The following is a 24,876-nucleotide window of genomic DNA, read 5'->3' on the forward strand; positions in this document are numbered from 1 at the left end:
GCAAAATGACAAGTACAAAACTACTAGAGAGATGCGGGATTATCCAGGCCGTAATATGGGGCTTTGCTTTAGGTCTACGGCAGACAAAAAAAAAAAAAAAAAGTGATTTCGCTGCACTGAAGGGGATAAGTGTGATGTGGTACCCTAGTACACCAGTAGTTGCCCATCCCAGGTACGGAAAAGCCTGCTCTGATGATATCTGTGAATTATACAGTAATACCACACAACCTTGCCTCAGTGCACAATACACAGGTCTTACACACACACTGGTATTATTTATCGCTCATTTAAAACCGTGGCACACACAGTCAGCAATACCGGTCTTGATGTTGTGCTGTGATCAACCGGTAATCTCTATAAATTCCCCGGCTCAGTTAGAGAGACTTAACCCTTGCCTACGTTTAATTGACTGTAAACTTTTGGATCAATTTATCACTCGTGAAATTAGTCAGCAATTAGCGAGGCAAAATGCTCTATACACGCTACAAACACAAATTAGATGGTGAACGCTTGCACACACACATAATACCAGCATATACTCGTCCAGTGCATACATTACACACACACACATACACACACACACACACACACACACACACACACACACACACACACACACACACACACACAAACCTGGCACCATTTTCAGTAAGTTATTAACAACGTCAAACACCAGCTTGTTAACACGCCCGTATCACAAACTAAGTATTCGCTCTAAATCACACAGCCTCTCCACTAAGCATGAAAATAAACACAAGGACGAACACCAGACTCTTCGTATTATACTTCTTACTTTGTTCTCCCATATAACTCTTTCCTATCGGGCTCTCTAAACTGACCCCACATTCTCGGCCCGTGACTACACAGCAGGTCAGCTCTAGAAGTCTTGCTCTTTCTGTCTCTTCCCAAACCTACCACCTTCTGTCTTACAAGCACCACGTGTCCAGGTATCACGAAATTGATGATACTTGATGTTAGCTACTTATTGTTAGATATCTAGGAGAGGAGGATCATGTAGGCTTCCTTCATTTAGTTAGCTACTTCCTTCTTTCTTTAATTCTTATTTCTTCTTCTTCGTCGTCGTTGTCGTCGTCCTCGTCGTCTTCTTCTTCTTCCAGACCCGTACAATACAATCCATCGACTTGCCACTGCTGTCTCTCAAGCCTTCACGTCTCACACACATACACACACACACACACAAGGTCCATCTCCATCAGCATCTTTCGCACGGGTTATAAATCCAGGTGAGCGCAGGTAAGTCTTAGGGCCAATTTTACGGGCTGGCGAGGAGATGCTGTTGGCCAGGTAAAAAGAAATACTCCTCCAGACGCCCTAAGTGAAGTGGAAGAGCAAGTGGAGAGAGGAGGAGGAAAAGTGTGTGTGTGTGTGTGTGTGTGTGTGTGTGTGTGTGTGAGAGAGAGAGAGAGAGAGAGAGAGAGAGAGAGAGAGAGAGAGAGAGAGGTGATACAGACCCAGATGAGGAGTGAAGTGTGAGTTTTTGCAGACTGGGGCTCGCTGAGAGAAGGAGGAGGAGGAGGAGGAGGAAGGAACGGATAAATGGAGAGAGAGAGAGAGAGAGAGAGAGAGAGAGAGAGAGAGAGAGAGAGAGAGAGAGAGAGAGAGAGAGAGAGAGAGAGAGAGAGAGAGGCCGGAGGGGGGTAAGAGTGTGGTGGTAGCTGAGAGTGAGAGAGGGAAGGAAAGAAAATGAGAAGGAGCAAAAGGGTGTGAGGCGAGAGGGGAGAGAAAAGTGTGTTTGTGGCAGAGGCGAGAGAGAGAGAGAGAGAGAGAGAGAGAGAGAGAGAGAGAGAGAGAGAGAGAGAGAGAGAGACAGACAGACAGACAGAGAGTATATGAGACAGGGTATGAGGGAGACGTAAGAGGAGATAAGAATGTGTGTGTGTGTGTGTGTGTGTGTGTGTGTGTGTGAGAGAGAGAGAGAGAGAGAGAGAGAGAGAGAGAGAGAGAGAGAGAGAGTGTCAGGGTGTGAGACAGGGGGCGAGGGAGGCGGAGTAGAGGTAAGAATGTAGTAGTGGATGAGAGGCGAAAAAACGGGGAGAGCGAGAGAGAAAAAAGAAAAAGTGAAAGAATATGTGCGAGGCGGAAAGAGAGAAAACAGTGTGGTGGTGGCTGAGAGGGAAAAAGAGAGAAGGAGAGAAAGTGAGGAAGAGGGAAGGAGTGCAATGGTGTGTGTGAGACAGGGTGCGGGGGAGGCGTGAGAGCAGATGAGAGCGTGGTTGTGACTGGAGTGCTATTACCATTATGGCTCTGGCATGTAAGTCTCCTTCAGTTTAACTCACTCTCATTTGCAGACGAAAGTGGCCAAATCTTTAGGTATTGCAAGAATGTAAATATAGGTATTGCAAGAATGTAAATATAGGTATTGAAAATGTTAATACAGGTATTGCAGGAATGTAAGTATATGTAGTGTAAGAATGTAAATATAAGTACTGCGAGAATGTAAATACAGGTACTGCAAGAATGTAAATATAAGTAGTGTGAGGATGTAAATATAAGTAGTGTGAGGATGTAAATATGGATATCACAGGAATGTAAATATAGTGCTGCCAAGGGACTGAGTAGGGAACCTTTTGATCCAGACAGTGCGTGGAACTATCTAAACTGTGTGTATTTCTGTGACTCACATCCCGATCCTGGATCAAGTCCCTGTTGCAAAGAGCTGCGTTTGTCTGTCCCCACCACCTGCATAACTGCATTACCTGGGCCACAGGATGTGCGTATCACCTTTAGGAATCCAGGTGTCCTATTCGTAAACTCTCTTAGGGTCTTTTCACCCAATCAGAAGGCACCTGTGATGTCTATGCAGGCTACTCACCGCTTCTGAGGCATAGTGACGAATCAGGCTACAAATAGTGGAATACAAAAATGGGGGGAGGGGTGCAACTGTACTACTGCTGATCGCTTCTGCATAATAATTTTTCCATGCATTTTCTGTTTTTGTACTCCAGCACCACACGTGCCCACTGATCCTGTGCAAGAGCCTTCAAGCCTAAGTCATGTGTAATTTTGCCCTCATTCATACACCTATCACACTTCACACTCAAATCAGAGTGAATAAGCGAAAGCAAATGAAAACCACAACGGTCTACAATAATACCTAACTGATATGGCGGCTTGTAACTCTGTGCATTGGTTAGGGCCCTTTATAAACTGTTTCTATCTATCTATCTATTGCCAGACGCCTCAATCCCTTTTGGGGTGGCCACAAACAAATCGCCTCCAAGTCGCCCTGTCCCCCGCCATTTCACTGCCCTGCTCCCAACTCACACCCCCCTCTCTCATATACCTCTCCACCCCATCCCTCCATCTCATCCTCGGCCTCCCCCTCCCTCTTTAAAGTCACCTAACTTAATATAACCTCACTCAGCCTAACCTAACCTACCTTAGTCAAACCTAAATCTTACCTTACCTATCGCATTATATCTGGACTTCGCCTAAAGTAACCTAATCTATCATTTACCCTGATTCCTGTTACCTTATTGAACACGTCGAACCTAACCTAACCGAACCTAACCCAACTTTAATTTTCCTTACCTTACCTCACTTTATTGTACCTTACCTTACCTTGCCATACCTTACCTTACCTAACTTACTGTACCTTACCTTAATTATTTGTACCCCACCCATCTCCTTACCTTATCTTACTTTACCTTACCGTGTTGTACAGTCACCCTAAGAAGTGACCGCAGAGTATCCAGAATACATACTGTACATTTCCTCATATATTTACAAGGTGAAACCTGTTATGTAAAACTGTTACATAAAAGTGAAAAAGTTATTACATGACAGTATTGTGACACCAACGCTAACGTATGGAAGTGAAGCTTGGACCTTGCTGGAGGGACACAATTCAAGAGTGAGGGCAGTGGAAATGAGTTATTTGAGAGGAGCATGTGGAATCACATGCAGAGACAGACTGACAAATGAGGAAGTGAATGAGCGTTGCGGTGTGGATGTAGATGTGATAGGAAGCTTTAGAAGAAACACACTGAGGTGGTTTGGCCATGTGGAAAGGAGAGAGAGTGAGAGACTGACGAAGAGAGTGTGAGTGAGGTGGAGTGGGGGAGAGGGAGGGGGAGGCCGAAGATAAGATGGAAGGATGGAGTGGAGAGGTATATGAAAGAGGAGGGTGTGAGCTGGGAGCAGGGCAGTGAAATGGCGGGGGACAGGGTGACATGGTGGCGATTTGTTTGTGGTCACCCCTTACGGGATTAAGGCGTCTGGCAATAGTTACATAGATAGTTACATAAAGAAATGAATAAAAGCCAAAGTACCGGTATACCTCAAAACTGTAGGAAGCAATTTGTTACTTATGATAATATGAAATCCTAAAAGGAACTAATTGAAATTTCAGAACTATAGCTCAGAGACAGTCAGGAATAATTTGCAAAGTTCAAATACAGCATGGTAACAAGCTATAATTTTTTGTAGTAAGACTGAGGAGAAAAGAGCTTCAAAAAACAGTTAAAATCAGTTAGTAATTGTTATATATATAACAATTTCCGTTACAATACTAGAAAGTAATAAAGAGTCATTTATTTCCGTTTTTCTTTCTTCACGGACGACGACAGAAAGCGCGAAAGTGGCGCTAAGGCTATTTTAAATGGTTCGATCAACAAGCACGAAAGGAGACAACTTTTTCCTCAAAGACATGCAGTTATTACACCGCATTTGGCCTTTTTTCCACGAAGAAAAATCTCTGCAAGATTTAATATAAGCCAGAGGACTATCAGTGAATGAAATATAAAGAAAGAACCTCGAAAATTTGCCGAGAGTCGGAGCTGCTTGGAGAATGCCACCTTGTCATAACCTAGTATCGTTAGTGCATAAATGATTGGCAAGAGCAATAAAATGCAGAGGTTCATAAATAAATCATTGATTTCAGAACTTCCAAATCAGCATTTTCGGTAAAGCAGAACATAGAGGTATATTTAAAACTTCAGATGCTACAGATTAAAAGCAAGAACAAAAGTGTGGGCGTGTGCATGACAAGTGTTTGTAAGCTCATGTTTTAGTCCTCTCTGTTGCCTAGAATAAGAGAAAAAAGTAAAGTCTGTCATACTTCCTGATAGCTGAAATAATTCTGCATTAGTTAGGAATAAAGTAGTTAATTATAATTATGATAAACGAGGGGAAGATAGGGAACAAAATGCAGTAAGTCTAGCTGCTACAGAAGTTACGGTATTCTTATTGGAATAATTTCATTGTTGTGACATCCTTATTGTTTCTATATCATCACCATAGAATTTGATAATAAGATTGTGTATTGCTGTCACAAGAATTTTCCTTGACTGGTCTTCGAAACGAGAGCGTCCGTATCTGGAATCCTGGTAAGCACATACATTAGGAACATGGGATTACACTGCACTCCGTGCACGGACTTTTACATTACACATTCCTTCAAATCGGGAAATATATCTATGGGTTACTGTGCTACAACGCTTTCTCATGTTATTTATTTTACATGGTTCTTAGCGTGATATTCTATATAATTTATTTGATATGACGTGAAGGTACAGAATTTTTACCGTATATTCACTAAGTTTTGTTTGAACGTATGGTAGTGCAGAGTGACCGAAGCAATCTGAAACTGCTGTCACTTCTGGTGACTGTACCTTACCTTGCCCTACCTTGCCTTACTTTTCCCCTATCCTTACCTCTGCCCATACCTTACCTTACCTTACCTTACCTTAACATTCCTCTAGCCTTATTTACGTTTCCATACCTTATCTTACGTTACGTTTCCGCACCTTACCTTTCCTTTCCGCACCTGACCTAACTAGGATAGCCCTCGTACCCTAACCGCGCTGATGTCTGCCTTCGTGACGGGCATGTAATTGTCTCTGCTTTATGCGGGGTGGAGGTGGTGTGGAATCAAAAGCCTGTGCTGAAGTTACCTTATATCTGGGTTCACCTTAACAATGCACCTTTCTAATGAAGTTGTTCAAAAACTTTGCTGCGTACGTTGTGAGAATTACACCCAGACAACAGCACTCTGGAATTTACTTTAAGAAAACTAGCACATAAGCCCGTCTCTGGTTATACCGCCAAAGGTTCATCCCTCCAACCGCCAGTCCCCCCCTCCCCCAATCGTTCTGCATCGACAGATTTTTTTTGTCATGAACATGTTATTCTCGTGGAACTATTTACAATATAGACTAGTTACCCTCATGGACCCATTTTCTCTCATGAACAGACATTCCTTATGACTTTTTTTTTTTTTTCTATATTCCCATGGAGCTAACTTCCCTACGAACCTTTTCTCCCCACGGGCGTATTGTCACCGTGGACCTATTTTTCCGCCAAAAACCTATTGTCCACCGTGTATTATCCACCACTGACTTTAGGATCATGATCACGGACGTAAAGCTTTCAAGCAATTTTAAACCTTTACGCCATTATTTTTCTTTTTTATTTCTAACTAACGACTGGCGATTCAATGCACCTAAAGAAACCTCCCAACAAACGAACTATCTCCTGTAAATTACATAATCAGGATCCAGCCAGAATATATACCCATATTGCTTAACTTGTACCACCAATAAAGTGCGCTTTGTGAGCTCGTGACGAGCGAGGAAGCACCATATTATCACAATATCTCTGATATAAAATCATAGTCGGAATCTCCAATATCTTATTGCTAGAATTAATGCTAAAAAAAACACAGTGTTACGACGGAAAGAAACTTAAAATATGATTTCGCAGTTGAGGCATTCACCGATAAGAGTCGAACACTTCCTTGGAAAACTTGAGATTCCAAGGGGTTCCTGCGCCTTTATTGGTAATTTTTTAGTTGATAACAAACTTTACTGAATGAATAATTATCAAATGCAGAAAGAATATCAACTCTACTTCATATGGGAGTAAAGTTATTAGCTTCTGCTTAACGTGACGATCGGGCAGAGTCTGGCAGCGTATTTCCAAACTTAACAGTGTAAACATAGCTCTCTCACTCGTAATCACAGTGGAAATATTCATGTAAGTCATCGTCACATTTCCTTTTTTTTTTTCTTTTTCTTTTTTTAAGCTGCACTGGGGCTGTTTCTGCTGAATATAATAGTCAGGAGTTACTGAAGATAAAATAGCTAACTTTAGTTCGATCTTACTATCAGTGATTTAAATCTATGTCAAGTAAAACCTCTCTGGATTAGAAATATTTTGGAGATAGTGTCGGCAACTGCGATGAATCGTATTTATAGCAGCTCAGCGACCATCAGTAGAAAGTATTATCTTCCATTCCTTTAAGCTGTCGTCTTCTTCCACTTATTTCGAAAGTCTTGTGTTCCATACAGTCAAGACAGAGAGAGAGAGAGAGAGAGAGAGAGAGAGAGAGAGAAACAGCGAGCACAGTTATCGTGACGTAACAAGAAATACAGTATAATCAAGCCCAGGTGTATCAATCATTGGCCGAATTACGAACGTATGATGGAACTTCGTCGATATATTTGCTTTCGTTATCGCCCTCCTGCAGTTCATCATCCTCTTGTCTGATAATAAGGAATTGCAACCAAGGCAGTTGAGCCGCTCGGTTATGTTGGTGCCATCATGTGGAGGCGTCCCTGTCCAGCACCACCATCGTTACAACAGAGTGGAAGAGCGATGAATACGATACCAAAATTCCCATCATCAGCTCCCTACAACACCCGGGATCGAACCCACGACCACTCCGTTCTCAGTCCAAAGCTCTATCCACTTCAACACCGCCTCCCACAGAATGATATATGTGGCCTTATGCTTATATCTTAGCACCTTCAGTCCGATGAGTTTTGCTCTTCTTGATATCGCCAGCCGATTTTTTTTCAGTTTAGGGCGGAGCTCTCGTGTTGAAATTGCTGCATAAAGCTGTATCTGCCTCCTTGACTTCTAAAAATCCCTCTTATACTTAATAATATAGTCTGGATATATCAGGAAGATAATGACAAGGAAAGTGTCATCAGAGGTAAGAGGTTTAATCTGCGTGTGCATTAAGTGGTCTTCAAGCCTGTGGGTGTAAAGGCAAGAACGTGCCAGTCAGCGTGAAGGCCGTGTATGTGTGTAATGCCCATGAGGTGATGCAGGTTATCCAGTCACGTAACGTCATCAAGGGAAACACACTGGTCATCTAACCTTAAATATATTGCACTATGATATTCTAGCCTCACCACCCAGTATCTCTGAAGAGGTTACACGGACTAGCTATTTTTTTTTTTTTTTTTACCCGCCAGAAGTAACTCAAAATCCCCCACGTCCCACCCACCCACCCCAAAAAAACTAAGTTTCTCTTCCCCTATTCAGGTGGCAAATGAGGCTTCGTATCAACTCTGAGCGATTTATTTTGCTTGCTAGACCTTAACATTCATTTGTAGTTATATCATTTTCTTACCGAGATATTTTACATCAATAGCATGCTGAGCGATACTGGGGTCTAGTATGCAGAATAAATCAGTAAGGAAATGTTGCTACGAAGCCTCCCATGCCACATAGATAACGGGCTTCTCTTATATCACATCATCACTACTAACCATCCCCATCCCCTCTTTCTCCTACGTTTCCATTTTTCCTTCCGTCTTTGGTTTCCTTTCCTCATTCTCTTACCATTATTTTCTCTCTCTCTCTCTCTCTCTCTCTGAATGGACGACAAAGGCGCTTGTGCTGGTGGTAATGAGGTGCATGGGTGGAGAGGCTGGCTATCACTGGCCAAACTTAACTGGATTTACGATGTTGACTCAGGACACATTAAAGGCATTTTATCTGGAAAACACTAAGAGCTTCGTCTGCCTTCTTCTCTACTCCCCTCCATTCCTTCTACCTCCTCCAGTCTTCCCATCATTTCCCTTTCCTCTTCCTTACATCTCCCTCTCCATGTCTCATCTTCTGTCTTACCTATTTCTCCCTTTGTTCATTTTCTTTTTCTCCTTCTCTCCCATCTTTTACATGTATTCTTTCCATCTTTATTTTTCTTTCCTCCACTCTTCATCACCATGTTTGATTCCCTTCTTTATCCTACTTCTCCTCTCCTCCTTCTTCTGTTCGCCATACGTCCTCATTTCTGTTAAGCTTTCTTTCTCTCCCTCCCTCTCTCTCTGTCTCTGTGTCTGTCTGTCTCTTTCTCTGTCTGTCTCTCTTTCTCTGTCTCTGTCTGTCTGTCTGTCTGTCTGTCTGTCTGTCTGTCTGTCTGTCTGTCTGTCTGTCTCTCTCTCTCTCTCTCTCTCAGGCACACACACACACACACACACACACACACACACACACACACACACACACACACACACACACACACACATTCCTGCAACACCTCTCTATCTTTATTTACGTACTCTCCTCTCAATGGATCGGATTCTATTTGTGTTTGTATTTTTCTTCAGACGTCTTCCACAGCGATGCATTATACATATTAAACCTCTGTAACCATTTGTATGTGTTTAATGCAAAATGTGTAGTTTCTGGAGTGATAAAAATAACATAGCAGAGAATGGTAAGGTGCAAAAACCATAATAAATTGCTTAGGAAGAGGTATCACGAACCCTCCCAGGCCACGTACAGTAGAATACGGCCCAATACCTCTGATGGCTTCAGTCTCTCATCATCCTTTCCTCTGTTTCTTATCACTCCGTTTTCCCATTCCTTCTAGCCCTTCCATTTCATCACCTCTCTGCCATGCCCTTATATCTTCCATCCTATCCACTCATTTTTTTTTCTCCTGACCTACCCATTTTCCTCTCTCTCCGTTTCCTCCTGGATCCTCTCCCGTTTCTTTTCTCCCATAAACTATCAATCGTTCCTTGCCTATCTATCCTCTCTCCCCCCCAGCGCTTCTTCATTTCTACCCTTCTCGCAAACTCAATATTGCTCTTCTCATTCTTCCAATTACATCCCCATCTCTTTCCCAGCTTTCTTCTTTAATTCTCTTTTCCACTCTCTCATTCCTTTCAATTCCTTAGTTTCATTGTATCCTACTCACCCATCTTCCGACAATTCCCTATCTACTTTCCCTCTCTTTCCCCCTTTTCCCTCATCCTCCCTCCACTCACTCTCCCTTCTCTTCCTCCTTTTCTTTCCTCACCCTTCCTCCTCTCATCCTCTCGAATTTCCTCTCCAGTTTCTCTTTCCACACATCCTTTTCCACTCTCCCCTGATCTTCTCTCCTTCTCTCCCACTTCCTCTCCTTCCCACAACCACCCCTCCACTCGACCCCACTGGCCACCTCTTCACCTTCCCTCTCTACCCAGTGTTTACCTTGCTATCACCTCACCTCCTTACATTACAGTCATCATTCCTTAGTCTCTCTCTCTCTCTCTCTCTCTCTCTCTCTTTCAGCATCCTGGCCTCCCAGTTATAAACACCATCAGTACCCTCGTCCATCATCTCTGCATTATCTTCCATTCATCCGTTAAAAATCTTTAAAATATAAACATTCAAAGAAGAAAAAGAAGAACAAGAACAGAATAACAACAAGAACAACAACAAGAAAAAAAAAGGAAAGAAGGAAAAATTAAGATGAAAAAGCATTAAGATTAAAAAAGAACAACAAGAACAGCAGCAATAAAGAGGAGAAAGGCCTGTGCAAGGCAATCAGAATGCTGGAGACAGGATATTGTGTACAAAGTTTTAAAAAGGAGAGGACAAAATGCAAAAGATTATAAGAAATTAAAAAATGAGTGTGATGTGAAAGGGGCAACTCTTACTGGTTTCACACCCACGCCTCTCTCTCTCTCTCTCTCTCTCTCTCTCTCTCTCTCTCTCTCTCTCATTTGCTAAGGATCTGTGACCTCATTCATAAAGTTTCTTAAGCCTGGGTATGTCCATACGGGTATGATTGTTTCTTAATACTCTTATATACTTCCCTTTCATATATCAAACACTCCACATCTGCACTAGAATGCATAATCATGTGAAAATGAAAGAAAAGCATTCGGGAGCCGAATGCTAAACGCCCGCCAGAATATGCTGCTTCCAAGTCCAAGATTTTGGCCATATTTTTATGCCCTAAAGGTTTCATGTTGATCGCTCAAGCCTTTCATGAGATATTATGGGAACACACACACACACACACACACACACACACACACACACACACACACACACACACACACACACACACACACACACACACACACACACACACACACACACACACACACACACACACACACACACACACACACACACACACAAAGAGGGTATTGGCTATCATGAACCCCCTCTCCGCACAAATGTCCAGTATGGCACTGTCATTCTCATCCACTTCTTCAGGCACATCTCATTCATCAACTATTATATCCACCTTCACATTCCCTACGTTTCCATTCATATCTCCAGTCAAAAACACTCTCTCAGTCTTTTCAAACATTTCCATGCACGCTTCCATATTAAGCCAGAACTCTTCTTTCATTCTTCTTGCACGATCTTGCGTTGGTGCATACACACACATACAACCGCCCACATTAGTCCTGCATTCAGTCTTACCCACACATTCCTTAAGCCAACTCATCCATATTCTCATATTTTTCTTCCAACTCTTGCACACAACAAAACCTACTCCCTCTTTTGTCCTCTCATTCTCACCTACTCTCGCGCATATATTCCATACATACTCCCACTCTCACACTCACCTACCATTTAGTCTCAGTTATTCCACGTACGTCCACTTTTGCACCCTCAAGCACCTGGACAATCTCTCTCTTTCACCTCATCATTCACACCCCTTATATTCCATGTCGCAATCCGTACCACGTCCTGTGATCGGTCCTTAGTCATCATCTGTTGGTCAGTCCTGGTCCGAAGCTTCTTGCTTGTATTTTTAGTTAGTTGTTTTCCGGGTAGGGGAGCAAGCTCTACGCCAACTCACTTGTTGACACGTAGCAAACACGTGTTGATTGGTTATATGGTTACCACCCAGCGTTGTAAATGATTATTTGGTTTACAGGAAATCATTTGGGTTGCCACTCAGTGCAAAGCTACCCTAATATAGAGCTGACAATTTATTTTCCTTTTCTTACTCTGTACTTTGAGAGAACGAAAAAGGGCTTATTTTACGGCTGAATGTGAAGGATCATGAAAGGTAGATGGGCATGGAATAATGAAAGTGAAAGGCATTTTGACACAAGGAGAGGGAGAGACAATTTTTGAGAGAAAAGAGTGATGCAGGCACGACATGACGAGATGAGATACTTTCTGAGATTATGAAAGAGACACGTAAGCATGACATGACGATAGGAGAGATTGCTTTGAGATGATGTAAGCGATGGGTGAGAGCATGACAATATATAATTAAGATATGTTCTGGCATGATGAATGTAATGTATCGCCATGTCTTGTGATGTTTTGCGAAGGGTGATATAAGGGCTGGGAATTTTATAAACATCAACATCCATCTAAAGGCCTCTCCCAGCTTCCTTCATGACTTGCAAGATTAAGGCAGTCTCTGCCCTGTTACTCCTATGTGTTTCTCTATCTCGTGTAATTCACAGGGTCGGTCAGGATCACTTGATGGTCGCGATCGTCAGCTTTTACCCTCCCGGAAGGGAGCTGAGAGCTCATATAGTCCGATCTAAGGGCAAGGCTGTGACCTTCACACACGCACACACCCGTCCCCTTGCTCAAGGGGGACAGTAACCACCCACTTCGTCAGTGAAACTTTCCGCAACCTGAGCGAGGCGCGAACTCCCGTCCACCAGTTGGCAAGCGAGAGCGTTACTACTGCACCAGCGAGCGTGTGTGTGTGTGTGTGTGTGTGTGTGTGTGTGTGTGTGACATTCATAAGAGGCGATAATCGATAACAGCTAATAACCAAATATATGTTCCTCAGCATAGAACAATCAGTATTACATTTCACACAGGTGTGTTGAGAGAATTCGATATGACGTCGACCAACACCGAGTCTCACTTGACGGATTCGCTAAGAATATCAGGGGATTAGGATGCTATTGATGATGATGATGATATGATGATGATGATGATGATGATAAGCAGGCGTGTAATAAAAACTCGAGGATGTAAAAATGTGGGTGAGTACCTGTGGATGTGTATGTATGTATGAATATTAATCGCTTCAGTCTGACGTATTTTAGTTTATTCTTCATGGCACTAGACGTCTGTATAGATCTTAGGAAAGACACCTTGGAGTGAGATGGGTTAATGAAGGATGCATCTAACCCATCCAATTCGAATTGCCTGGTGGTGGCAAGAATGAAATATATAAGACGTGATGCATGTTGGTAGTTTGATGGTTTAGTCTTGCTCCCACCAGACGAAGTTCTTCAAGTTGTGGAAGAATCAGTAGTAAAGAAGGAGTTAACGGGGCTATACCTAACCACTGCGGTTCAGAGTGTCTCTCTTAAGCTAAAGAAAATTGTCTGTACATCAGTAAAATTACACCAGGCCATTGAAGAGGTAATGCTGCAACCAGGCACAAATTATATTGCAGGGCAGGGAGGTGTTGCAGTCCTGTCTATAATTTACACAGTGTTGAGTTGTTACCTTCCCGCCTTCACATCAGCTTTCACGGTTGTCTCATTGGTCATTCGTTCCGGCAATAATAATGCCGTGTTTATATTTCTAACATGTTCATTCCATTATCTTTCGTTCGTAAGTTCATATAAGTTCTTTATGTACAACATTCTTTGTGCAGTGAGTATTTTCTTTTTCTGTGCCCAGTGTTCATTGTCTGAGGGCCAATAGTTCTCTCACGTGTCACACTACTTCACATGCCACCACTTCAAAGCAAATACCATACTGAAAGCATACAAATGTTGCCCTTTTTCAGGACTGAAGTGATGATATTAGTAGAGATATTTTTAGGACATGTTAGTCACTGCTTTAGCCAACATCAAATATCAGTCTACAGTACTCGTTGCTCATTTATAGTTCCCTCTTTTTACAGATTGTTGCTCCATTATTTTTATTCTTTTTCCCTCATCCCTTTCCCTGTTCCCCTCGTCCCAGATAAGCTCCGTCAGCGCCATGCTAACCACCTCGTGCATTCACCAGGAGGCTTTGGTCGTGTTGCCCATTATGTGGAATTGGTTGGGTCCTCCATTCAGATAGACGCAGGCCCGTCGCATTACCATCACAGAGGGACACTCGGCCTGTATGAGAGAGAGAGAGAGAGAGAGAGAGAGAGAGAGAGAGAGAGAGAGAGAGAGAGAGAGAGAGAGAGAGAGAGAACAGCACTGAGGAGGAGGAGGTGGAGTAGACATGAGAGAATTGGAAAGGTAAGGCGAAAAAAAAAACAGGGTAACATAGATACAGTAGAAAACGATGGAAGGGAAGTATAGCGAGCGAGAAAAGAATGAAGAGATGAAGAATGGTGACAGTGAGGAAAGGAGGGAGGGGCAAAGGAGAGAGAGAGAGAGAGAGAGAGAGAGAGAGAGAGAGAGAGAGAGAGAGAGAGAGAGAGAGAGAGAGAGAGAGAAAAAGACTAGGAGAAGAGACTGAAAGGAGAGGTAGGGAAAAGGGAATGAGGGAGGGAGGGAGGGAGTGAGGTTACAGCTGGAGGGGTGAGGGGGAGAAAATAATAGCATTTGGAATGAAAAACAAACATAAATATGAAAAGATCTGACAGAAGACTATATGACACGCCATCATTATACGTAAATGTGTGTGGAATGACTGTGTGATTGTGGAAGGGGAAAGGGAAATATGGGGAGAGACAGCCAGTGTTAGTAGGCTAATGTCCAGTACCTTATTGCCCATTAAGGAGAGTATGGAATAAATAAAAGTACATAGAAATAAATGTGGGAACAAAGACTGATCAGTTGGGAAAGTAGAAGAAAAATAGGAATAGAGCAAGCGAATAATAATAAATGGAGATAACACAAATTATAAGGACTGACAAACGAGAAAATAGGAATAATTGGGTAACACTGAGACAAATGGGGCTAAACTAGGAAATAACAAAGACCGATAAAACTGGCAAAACAGGGACAGAGAAAGAGGCTGAGAGTAACAAATTATCTCGTATGGTGTGAACGCATTGACAAGGTCTGATAATATGCAGTACATCAAACCGTGGCTGCCGGTTTTCCCTATATAATTACTTGCATAACATAGTCTAACCGTAACCATAAAAAAAAAAAAAAAAAAAACTATACTTAGACAATTGTTTCATTGGCATTTATGAACTCAATCTCTCCCAGACTACTTCATCATTGAACAGGATGACCCATATATTACGCATCTCATTTCACGTGTGTTGGGTGGCGACATAAATTACTGGCGTGAGGAGCAAAGACATTCAGGCATTTATCATGCAATTAGTAATCACTTGGTCCATCAGTGGTCATACAGAGGTACAATTTGTAAACAATAAAAGGGGTTATGTGAGGTGGATTGTGATGACGGGTAGTGGTTGTAAAAGTAGTGGTAGCTGCACCCTGACGCTTATATGGACATCAACCCGGTGGACTTCAGGCTGACACTGCTTTTTTCCTTCAGTCTACCATAAACCTTTCGACGGATAGAGAGATGATTGAACAATGCATTATAACCGCGCAGCTCCACCGCCCAGTCACGTTGGTGCCATCGTGTGAAGGCATCCCTCTTCAGCACCAAGATACACAGCAGAGACTAGTAACGCTGACTGAGCCGTCCCCTGAGCACACGAAAACTGAAATGCTTCTTCAATGAACCACCCTGTATTCTTGTTCTCTCTTGATGCTGTAGTAATCTCAGGAGAGAATTTTAAGACTGGAGGGGTCAGATGTGGACCACACCTCCGTTTACTCATCCTTCAGACAACCTAACACTTGCCCGGCCACTCCACAGACCACCCTTCCCCTCACACACACACACACACACACACACACACACACACACACACACACACACACACACACGTCACATAAGCGTCACTGCAATTAAACCACTATTTGTAGCTGGTAAGGACGACTCCCGTGCTTCCTGGGCTAATATCCTTCGCATTTCGGTTATACGTTATCTCTTTATCTCTCATATCAACCACACTTCACTCCTTAGCCCTTATACTGACCCATTTAATACTACCCGTAGCCCTCAACGAAGGCTTGGTTATTTCCTGGTCTACGTGTAAATATCTGCTTTTTAGTCACTCTCTCTCTCTCTCTCTCTCTCTCTCTGTCTATCTATCTATCTATCTATCTATCTATCTCCATCTCTCTCTCATTAGTTTTGTAATATTTGTATCCCTAAGCAAGGACCTATTACTTCTAGGTTTAATATCCTTCTCATTTTGGCTTTCGCTTTCTTTTTACTAATCTTTCCCTATTTTTAACTCTGATATATTTTTAAAACAAAGGAAGGATTTCTAGAGGAATAAGGAAAAAATAAGGAAGAAGAAGAAAGCAGAAATCGCAGAGGTAAAAACAAGAAATCACACCCGCACAAGAAAGAAGCTAATAAACAAACTGTGTGTGTGTGTGTGTGTGTGTGTGTGTGTGTGACGACAGAGGCCCCAACAACCCCGTAAAAAGAATGGCAGGAAGGGCTCGGTTACCTGCCTTTAATAGTGAGAACGTGAAGGTGTAGGGAAAGAGCAAGGCTTATTTTTTAACAAGTTATTAAAAAAACGTTGCTAAGGAGTTCTATGCATGTGTATCATTCTGTGCATATCGTCAAATCGTGAGTTATAGCATCACTGTTATCAGCAAATTTACCATCATCCTAATCGTTGTCGTCGTCTTCATCATCGCTATCGTCTTTTGCTAATTTATTCCCATTTCTCACCAATCTGATTTTCAACAGTGCATGGGTTTATTACAAGGGAACCAGCTCGTGAATCATTATTTGGAACTGCCTCGCCTTGGTGGCATTGCAGACAGCACGAGACAGAGGCAACCACAACAGACGTGGAATATGGTCTTGCAGTTGTTAAATCTTAGTCCCTGTTATCATTACCCGGGGAAAAGATGTCACGAAAACTCACCTAGAAATGCACAGCCCGTAGAAGAAATGGAAACAAGGTAGGTACGGGAGAAAAAGATAATATCAGCCAGAAAATCCCAACACAAAACACCAGTGCTCATGAATGAATCTATAAAATGTCCATCCAGAACTGAAAAAAATCGATTGATGGTGCCTCACTTAAAATTATAAAGACGGCACTGAACTGAAGGTACTAAATCTCCATTGGTTTCCTTTATTCCCGATACATCTGTTAGAACAATTATGACACCCATATCACATGGTCTGATACTGAAAAATGTAAAACAATATTATTTAATAAAAATTAATATAAAATTATAACACTACAGCAATAACAATCTTTTCTTGACAAGTGCTTGAGATAATTACTGTATAACAAGCTTTCGGTTTTATATCTAACATTATTTTTTAACATCTATCAAAATTTGTCTGACAGAAAATGTTCTGTCCTAATTAACGTAAAGTTCATAATGTGTGTGTGTGTGTGTGTGTGTGTGTGTGTGTGTGTGTGTGTGTGTGTGTGTGTGAACGCTGGGTTGGTGGGAAAAAGGTGAAGCAAGGTATGAGTGGAAAAAAAAAAAAAAAAACGGTATAGGTCGTGTGTAAGCCAGAGTTCGAGGAGGAAAAAGCCAAATATAGACTGACAGGCAACTGAGAGAGAGCAAGAGCAAACAGACGGTGCGGCGTGGTGGGTGATGGATGAGTGGACCAACGCTGAAGGGGGTGAGTTACTGCATTATTTTTAAGCTCTTTCCCTCCTAAAGGTGGAGTGAGGTAGGATCCAGAAATAATTAAAGAAAAATATGAAACCGGGAGAACTATCAACAACATGGACAATGAAATGGACAGCTCAATTATCCACCTATCATTCAAACCACTGGACTATTGCTTCCATCCCACATGCCTATATGTACACTTTTTCTATATACGTATATAAATTTTCTTCATACAGATCCGCTTCACATACACCTGCCATATAGAGTCAGTTGGTTGATCATAAAGTTAAGAACTGGATGTCAAGCCTTTTGTCTTGTTTTCCTCCGTGCATACCTATTCCTGCCAACTTAATCATTTTGTCAATTCACCAGCCTCCCTAACGTCCATACTTCTCTTTCTCACAAATTGTTTTACTATATCCAACCACATTCTTCTTAACCTACCACTTCCTTTGGGAACTCAGGATCTTGACTGGCTACATACAAATTGAAGATGACCACAGTAAAGCAGTTACCTGTAAGCTGACAATATGTACAGTATGTACGTGAGTATGTGTTCGTATTTGTGAGAGTTCATTTGGGTGTGTCTGCATGGGTAAGAGCCTGAATGTTTTTTATAATCTCATTGTGTGCCTACGTATGTCTGACTGAGTGCGTGTGTTTGTCTGAAGAAAAGCGCGAGCACCTTTTATAGTCTGAAGCAACTATCACAAAATGCAGTTGAATCTCGCAAAATAAATTCCATTTCCTACTTCTGCCTATGACGAGGTTTGGGTGTTCAAGGCAGGGCATGGGTGTGGGAAGTGGGGTGTAGGTGTGTGAGGGAAGGTGTGGGTATGTAAGATCTGGTTGTGAGTGGAAGGGTGCGGGTGTGGTAGACAGGTGTGGATGTGGGACGCAAGGTGTAGATGTGATGGGCAGGGAGAGGATGTGGGAGGCAGGACGTGGATATAGGAGGCAGGGTCTGGATGTAGGAGACAGGGTGCGGATGTGATAGGAAGGTTGTGGGTGTGGGAGTCAGGGTGTGAGTATGGGTGTAGGACTTCAAAGTAGGATGTGAGGCAGGGTGTGTGATGGGACATATGGAACTCTGGTTGGATGTGAAGATGGTGTGTATTAGGTTCGGTGTGTAAGGCAGAGTGTGCGAGCGCAAGATTAGGTGTGCAGGTGAGTGGGACAGAGTGTGTGAGGCAAAGTTTGAGAATGTGAGGTATGGTGTGACATGGTTGTGGGAGTAAGGTAGATGAAGGAGCGCATAAGGTAGCGAGTATGAGGTAGTGTGTGTGCGAATAAGGAACAGCATGTAAAATTGTGTGTGTGTGTGTGTGTGTGTGTGTGTGTGTGTGTGTGTGTGTGTGAGAAAAAGAGAGAGGGAGGGAGAGGGGGCATGGGAGAGCAGGTCAGAGTAGGTGCCAGTCAAGGGTTACACAAAGGGATAGACTAATAAGGAGAGAGAGAGAGAGAGAGAGAGAGAGAGAGAGAGAGAGAGAGAGAGAGAGAGAGAGAGAGAGAGAGAGAGAGAGAGAGAGAGAGCGCAGACAAGCTTAATCACTTTAATCTAGTAAACATCTTTTCCTAATTTGTTCCTGCAACCTCCAGTAGACTTTATTCTGCTTTGTAGGGACATCTATTAGTAATGGGCTTAATAATATCCTCCTGGGATAAAGTGAATACAAGACACATACACTAGCTGAAAGGTTTTAAGATGGCCTTCCGTGATAGCGTGCTGCGTTTGACAACCTATTACCTTCTTAATTAGTTCTACCCAGTCTTTTTCATCCTCACTTAACCCGCCACGGCCCTGATTTGAAGAGTTTCATGGTGAAGTTTTTAAAATGATAATATAGGTGGTGGGCCTCTTGAGCTCCATTACAGTGAAAAGTTTGACCGAAAGTTGCCTAACATTGTGTGAGAATGCTGCATAAATGATAGAGATGACAAAAGGTGTAAAGATGAGGAAAAAATAACAAGATGTGTTTTAACCCTAGGAATCCCAAGTAGGGTTCAACGAGATCACAAATTTATTAAATTATCTCAAGATAGCAAAAAGTCATCAGGTTGAAGGGGTTCATCCTTTCATCTCAAGGACACAATTTGTTTTATTTTTGCCCCTACCAGACGATTTTTTAAGTCTTAGGAGAGACTCTGAGTTGGATGGATTAGTTATAACCTTCATTAAATCCTTCATTATCGGAGGTTATTCTAACTTGAATAAATTCTCTGAAAATAGTGAGACTAAACCAGTATAATACGTCACCAGACTGACAGAGTTCACCACAGCACGAGTGTACGGGAGTGGCACAGGTCTACCAACACGCATATCATAGTATCAACACCAGGGATAGCACCTTATATCAATAAGCTCTCATAGGCTTAACTTGTACATGAGACTGTTTTTATTTAGGTTAGCCTTCACTCATACATCTGCCAAACACATCACCGAGTGAATATTATCAGTGACATAATACGAAAAATAAATTGTTATTGTTAAATGTTACGGAGACTAGTTTATCCTGTCATTTGAGTTGGTCAGGATGCTTTATTAAAATCTGTACTTCTCCATGACAGGTCTTGGCACAGGCTGATGGAGACAATAGCGGCACAAACGACGTGTTATGTACCCACTTATAGGCAAGGAGAGGGAGCCGGTGGTGTACTGGTTAGCATATCCAGCCCACAGTGGGAAAACCTGAGTTTGATGTACGAGCCAGTCAGACTCTTGAATAAAGTTTGTCCTAACGTAAATCATCCAGGGGTAGTGAAAATATTATACTGAAGATTTCTCGCCCTGTGATCGTTATTGTAGAAATATTGTTCACTGTCACTCCCTTTGCTATAATGTTTTTTTTTTTTTAATTCTTGATACCTTCAGGCTATTTCATTTCAAGGATTATTGTAACTGATGGAATAACAAGCATCCTCTAATAACCCCGCATCTCTCTCTCTCTCTCTCTCTCATCTGTCAACTTTCGAATTATTTTATTTGTCTACGAACCATGCCATAACATACAAACATTTCTTTTTTTTTCTTCTCCCTCTTTTTCAATCATTCTTTTATATTCTTGATCTAATTTTATAGTATAGCATTCTGTAAAGCTAAACTCACTCACTGGTTTAAAAAGTTGATGAAAGACCAGAAAGAAGTGTGTGTGTGTGTGTGTGTGTGTGTGTGTGTGTGTGTGTGTGTGTGTGTGTGTGTGTGTGTTTGTTAAATATCTCTTGGCACTTTAATGATGGTTCTTCAGCTTTTATAGTCACTTTACCCTTTTTCTTATTTTCTCTCTGTTTAGAACACTGAGATTAGGCTGATGATGATGACAACGTCGACGGTGTTGATGAAGATGATGATGATGATGGTGGTGGTTATAAGTTTATGTTTTCTCTTTTCCTGCTTTTCATTAGTAAAAATTGGCTTATAAATGCTGCTCTCCAGCTGCTGCTGCTGACGATGATGACAACGTCGAGGGTGATGATGATGATGTTGATGATGATGATGGAAATGAAAGCCTTGATCTTTACCTGCATCGATACATTCCTACACAAACGGCAAACTCAGTATATCCTTATCTCCCTAGTATAGGTACTCCTCAACACACCTCCCTATCGCAAATTACATCTTCTACTTTGTCCATCAATATTCCCCTCACTACTAACCAATTTGTTCAAGTAGTACACGCTCAGGGGTAGCAGTATCAGAAAATATTGCTGGCTGGATCTTAACATTTAATAATGGAATATACACAACAAAATAAGTATAATGATATTATTTGTAAAGTTGGACATTAAGGAATGATTGTCCTAAAACAGCACCACTTAACCCCTTCATTCCGAGGGTGTTTTGTAGTCTATTCTTCCTACTTTCATATAATCATACTCAGCTGCGGAATGATGCTCACCAGTCAATGGGTAAATGAAGGCTATATCTAATCCATCCAGTTCCAAAAGTTTGTCCAAAACCGTCCAGTAGTAGTTGACGCTGTGGCTCCAGAGTCATCCAAACGTGAGCCTGGTGGACTGCAGGCTGGAACTGCCCTTGCCCTGCAGCCCACCTTCCTACTCAAGGGGTGTAAGGGGGAAGCTGAGGGACGTTGTAAAATAAGACGACAAAACAACACGGTTATATTGGTTCCACCATGTGAAGGCGCCCTGTCCAGTGCAAAGAATAAACTAACGTAACCGGTTTGAAGGGCTTATAGCAATACATGCTTATTGCAATGATTACTTTTAAATTAATGTGATAAGACTGTAGGAATATTCTTTATATATCAATTTCAGCAATCCATATTAAGTGCAGAAATGAGATCTATAATAACACAAAATTGTTCTTTGGCTTCCCCTGTGGGTTGTCAATTTACAGTATTTTGTCAGATTTTATTCAGTTTAAGAAAGGCATCTGTAAATTAATAGGTTACAAGATGAATTCCAATCCTGCAAAGAGAGGTGAAGTGTGAAGCAAAGGAGGGGATAAGACGAGAAGATGGAAGTAAAGGTAGATGTGACAAGAGTAGAAGAGAGGGGATGACGGTATAAGAGAGAGGTGAAGGGGACAAAAGAGAGGTGAAGAGGCAGGCACGACGAAAAGAAGTGATGGGAGTAGAAGAGAGTGGTGATGAGTAGATGAGAAAGGTGAAGAAAGGAGAAGAGACAGATGAAAGAAGAAGGGCATAGGATGTCAGCTGAAAAGCCATTAAGGTCGGAGAAATGAATGGGCATGAGTGAGATGATAGGTTGAGAGAGAGAGAGAGAGAGAGAGAGAGAGAGAGAGAGAGAGAGAGAGAGAGAGAGAGAGAGAGAGAGAGAGAGAGAGAGAGAGAGAGAGAGAGAGAGATCCCTCCAGTAATCACTTCTTAGTAAACAAAAGCTTGTACTTAACCACCGAACAAGGCGCCGTTAAGGAAGATATCCTTACAGGTTCGTGGTATGAGACGGAAGATTTAAGACATCCACAGTCCCTCACATATAAATCTACTTAAAGTTTCCAGATGGAGGTAAGAAAACAAATAATACTTCCTTACTGCTACTAGAATACACACAACAACACACCCACTAATATTTCACTATGCTTCGTGTGAGAAACCAATAAGACTTTGTTTACCTGTTAAGCGGGGGAGTACACTTGGGGAAACTAATACCGATCCAGTTCTTAGTCAAAAAATTGTGAAACTCCAACACAATATTCTAAAAAGTTTCATTGTGTTGCGAGTCATTGCCCAGTTTCTCATTACCTATCGTGATGAAGTGTATCAGCATTTATGTTTGCAGCTGTACATGGGGAAAGGTAGCTTGGAATGGCGGGAGGAGGCAGTTATGTCTGGGATCAAAGACTTGCAGGGTTATGTTTCGTGGACACCCTCAATGAACTTTGGTATTAGGTATCTCGCTGTATAAATAAAGAAATTAGAAGAGCTACAACATTTTCCTTCTTCTTCTTCCTCTTCTTTAATTGTTTATTGTTGTTGTTAATATTAAGAACTGGGGAGAGTGTGTAAGATACGGGATCGAACGGTGAATGTAGGGAAGAGTACAGTTATGGTCTTCGAGAGAAGTGAAGTCACTGAATGTACAGTGAGGTTGAATGATGAGGATATGGAAAATGTGAGTGCATTTGAGTAGTTGGGTAGTGTGATGAGTAAGGATGGAAGTTTGGAGGATGATGTGCTTAAAAGAGTACCACAAGGAAGAAAGGTTGCTCGTTCTTTGAAAGCAGTGATAAGGAACAGGGAAGAGAGCATGGAAGTAAAAAAAAAGTCGCTGCATGATTGTATTGCGATACCAACTCTAACATATGGATGTGAAGCTTGGAGCTTATTGGAAGAACACAATTCAAGAGTGAGAGCAGTGGAAATGAGTTATCTAAGAGGACCATGTAGAGTTACATGGAGAGACAGACTGACAAATGAGGAAGTGAAGGAGCGTTGTGGTGGATGTGGATGTGATAGAAAGCGTTACGAGGAATACACTGAGGTGGTTTGGCCATGTGGAGAGGATGGAGAGCTAGCGACTAAAGAGGAGAGTGTATGTGAGTGAGATGGAGGGGGGTGAGAGACAGAGGGAGGTTAAGGATGAGATGAAGGGATGGAGTCGAGATGTATCTGAGGGAGGGGTGTGTGTGCTGGGAGCAGGGCAGTGAAATGGAGGGGGACAGGGCGACATAGAGGTGATTTGTTTGTGGCCACCTCTTACGGGATTGAGGCGTCTGGCAATAGATAGTAGATAGATTACAGCTACAGGAAATTCACATCGTTGAAAAGATTATGAACACTATAATAAATAATAATAAACTGTTATTTACGTTACGTTTCTGAAAATTCGCCGCCATATTCCTCAAAGAAAATTTAAAAACTCTTCAAAATGAACATCATTTTGTATTATTTTGAAATATAGCCATCGGGGAACCCATGCTCATCGTTCGAAAGCGTATGTGAAGGTAATACATATTTCTTAAATAGCCTTTTCTTAAAAAAAAAAAAAAAAACATGCTACCATATTGGTGTTAAAAAAGATCCGAAATGGCAGGCGAGCACTACAAATGAATTATCTTAGAAGTTAATAGAGTTACTCGTATATCGGACCTGCGCACATTAATGGAAAATTGAAATAACCTTAGCATGCTTGCTCGCTGGAACACATTCCACATTTTCAGGTATGTTCTCCTATAACTTAATTTAGAGCCAGCAAGTGTATGGCTCATCAAGTCAAGGTGGGTGTGGATATACAGTTGGGTGAGTGAGTATAAACATTTGACCAACGTGATACTTGTCTTAGTATGTTGAGTAACCAGGACAACTAATGTCGACAGCATCAAACCAAGTACACGCCTGGTGCTCTTCTCTCACTCTCTCTCTCTCTCTCTCTCTCTCTCTCTCTCTCTCTCTCTCTTTGTGTGTGTGCGCGCGCGCCTGTGTGTGTGTGTGTGTGTGTGTGTGTGTGTGTGTGTGTGTGTGTGTGTGTGTGTGTGTGTGTGTGTGTGTGTGTGTGTGTGTGCTAGATATAGTACAACACCGGGGGATGTGGTCTTTTCTTCTCTATTATTTTGTCCTCTGCCAGTGTTTGTACGATGCACCCTGATTACGCTACAACACAGCGGCTGAGTTCATCGGTAGTGCACAGCTTACCGGGCTACATATATTGGATTGGGAACCTTGATTTAGAGCTGATCATCCCAAGCAGTACTTATAAAATATCTTCTTTTACACTCTCATGAGTAGCACAACTCTCCATCCCCTCATACTTACTCCTTACAACTCTCCATCCCCTCATACTT

This window comes from Coenobita brevimanus, chromosome 52 (genome assembly GCF_032717465.1).
Source record: "Coenobita brevimanus isolate Jiangsu-jjx chromosome 52, ASM3271746v2, whole genome shotgun sequence".
Lineage (NCBI taxonomy): Eukaryota > Metazoa > Arthropoda > Malacostraca > Decapoda > Coenobitidae > Coenobita > Coenobita brevimanus.